Here is a 2,799-nt window from a genome sequence, read left to right as displayed (position 1 = left end):
ACCTCTGCAGTCCGGCCGCGCCTCCCGGGCCCCGCGCTAGGGCCGCCGCTGCCTCCCTCGCCGCCGCTGCCGTAAGTCGCCCCGGAGCCCCCGCCCCGGCGCCGCTCCTTCCCTGCCGGCATCCCCTTCTCGCCTCGGGACTCCGGAGCGGGGCTCGCCCATCTCCAGTCCGGGGCTTTGCCGCAGAGTGCGCGGCGGGGCTCGAGGGGCCGTGGAACTGGGTTTCTGCCCTCCCTGTTTTGGACAGGTGTTTGGAAGTCTTGCTTCCTTCTACCGTGTTTACCGGGGGTCCCTGAGGAGAGTTGAGGACCACCGGCCATCACCCACATACACCCTCGCTCTTCTGGTCTCTTGGCTGCGTTGGGGGACACTGGCCTGCCCTCGGCGCCCCTTCCGTGGTGCAGCCTCCCTACCCCCATCTCCAAGGGTCGGGACAGTCGGGGCCTCTCGCCGGGTTGCACTGGGAAGGGCAGCGCTGTCGGGATCTTCCTACAGCAGCCCCTCAGCTCTACCCCCTCCCCCATGTCTTACTGCATCCTTCTCCCCCAGCCGGCTCCAGATGGTTACCAACTGCAGAAGCCAGGAGCTCCTGGGTTCTTAGGGCAGCCAGGACTCCCTCTGCCCTTTACTTGGATGCGTCCGTCCCCCTCCTGACAGGGTGCTCTGGGGCTGTGTTGGGGGGCCCTCCGGGACCTTCTTCGGCAGGCTAGGATTCCTGCATTAGGGAGTACCATCACTTTCAGAATATCCCCCTTCCCCCACCCCCATCCCTACGCCACCCGATGCGGAGCCTGTTCCTCTCCTCCTTTCTCCCTTCCCTCCCCCACCTTACCACTGGCAGCAGCACCCTGGGCTTCTTAGGATTTGGCTTACAAGACTGCCCAGCTCCACAGACCCCTCCTCTCTAGTTCCCTCTTGGTATTTGGGGGACCGCAAGCAAAGCCTCTGCATTTTTCCTCTGAGCTCAGCTCCATCCCCTCCGTGCCTGCAGCAACCACCGGTGGAGACTTAGCAGTTAACTTTCCGGGGTTAGACAAGGCTTTCAGACCCCTTCAGAGGTCCCCAGCTTAGAGGTGGGGTGCAGTGGGAATCATTTTCCAGTCTGACAAACAGGATTCTTCAAGCCATGCATTCCTTCCAACTACTCCACCCTGTGCCCTCTTCCTCACTTACACTGCAGTTTTTGAAACACGGGGGAATACATTTTATATGGGGAGATTCCGAGATTCTCGGTCTCAATGTTCATAAGGAAAGGATGTCACCTGTTTGGGGGGGGGGGGAGAAACTTGTCATTGCATCTGGCTAACTCAGGGAGAGGGAGAAATAATTAGCATGAAGCAAGCTCTACCATACAAGGAAAATTCTTTTTAATGCACAGTGGGGACCAGAGAAGCAGGAATGGAAGCAGGAAATGTGGTTGAAGCTTTAGGAGCAAATGGGGATAGTGCTTTTTATAACTATTTTCTCAAATTTGAACCTGGAGAGCCTTTAGAGAGGTAGCGGTGTGTTAGGGCTGGGGGATGTTTTAGCTTTCCACGGGAGATTTCGGGTGTGGTAGGCTTTCACTGTTTCACAAGCTCTCTGTACTTCTCTTTTCTCCACGTGCATTAGAGGATAATGGGGGTGGGGGACTTTTTTTTCTTTCCTCAAAAAAAATTTTTTTTTTTGATGTGTAATGCAAATGGCTGGATAACGTTAACATCCAGTACCATTCTGGTAGGAATCTCAGGGGAATCAGACTTAAACTGCTGAACGCTTTGTAGCACGTTGCCTGTAACCTGGTTCTTGAAATACTGCAGCATTTTTTCTTTGGAACTCATGACCCATAAGGCCTTCAGTTCTCCCTGAAAGAGAATTTGATTGCTTAGGAGGGGGGGTAGTAGTGATGGTTTGGTATTCAGCAAGCATCATCTGTCCTAGAAATTGGGTCTCTCTCTGGGGAGGACTCTGAGCATGTTCTGTGTTTTCAACATCTGGTTTAGGGTATGTGTAAATGTGTTGTGTTTCTTAGTAGGGCTGGCCGTGGCTATTGCAAAGCAGTGCTTGATGGTGCAGGCCAATTATTGTTTTCTTGGGTTCAGTTTGAGAGGCAGACTTAATATACCTTTGGTTTTCATTTGAGGTTTTGTCAACTTTTATCAAAGTAATTAAAGGATTTTATTTTAAATTAATAAAGGATTGTGAAGTAGAATATAGCATACTTAAAAACAAACACCCACACTGTGCTTGTTGCTTTCTTTGTAGGAGATTTTAACGAATTTTTCTCTCTCGGCTCAGCTTGGGATGCCCATGGTTAGGCTTACACCAGGGTTTCATGCTGTGGTGCTGAAAGGACAGTTCCCTGATCAGCGCTGCCGGGAAGTGCGCACACGCCGGACATGATTTGGGTTTTTCTTTGCATTTGTGATCAGCAGGCTTTCTTGTAGATGTGTGTGTGCATGCGCAGCTGGGTTTATTCTTGAGGTTGCAGGCCTAGTTATCATATTTTATTACTCCCACATAACTCTTCATTTTGGCTGTCCCTCATGGAGACAGTGTTTTACAGGCTGCAACAGATTCAGATGTAAGACATACAGTGACATTTTGCTGACTGCATTATTTCAGCACATTTAAATAATTTCACATAGCAAGAATCTGTTAATAATTATGGGGATTTGGTCTCCACAAGAAGTAATCAGATGACTTGCTAAGTTGGACCGGAAGGGAATATTCTCTGGGTTGATTTGAACAGTGAGCTAAGAAATGGACTTGACACAGCAGAGGCCAGTGTGCAGTCCATTGTATAACTAAAGTAGACTT

General features: G+C 50.8%; 1 protein-coding gene across 1 annotated transcript in view; it reads left to right on the top strand.

Annotated features, from left to right (window-relative positions):
• Positions 1-33: 33 nt before the first annotated feature.
• Positions 34-2,799, top strand: part of SCN8A (sodium voltage-gated channel alpha subunit 8) — a 178,931-nt gene continuing 176,165 nt past the window's right edge. The window contains exon 1 of the mRNA XM_029955498.1: positions 34-71. The gene's annotated coding sequence lies outside the window, so the exon portion shown is untranslated. The remainder of the gene's footprint in view (positions 72-2,799) is intronic.

The sequence above is a fragment of the Suricata suricatta genome, chromosome 10 (assembly GCF_006229205.1).
Source record: "Suricata suricatta isolate VVHF042 chromosome 10, meerkat_22Aug2017_6uvM2_HiC, whole genome shotgun sequence".
In the NCBI taxonomy this organism is placed as follows: domain Eukaryota; kingdom Metazoa; phylum Chordata; class Mammalia; order Carnivora; family Herpestidae; genus Suricata; species Suricata suricatta.
The sequence above is the reverse complement of the archived record's forward strand: the minus strand, read 5'-3'. Positions and strand labels throughout refer to the sequence as shown.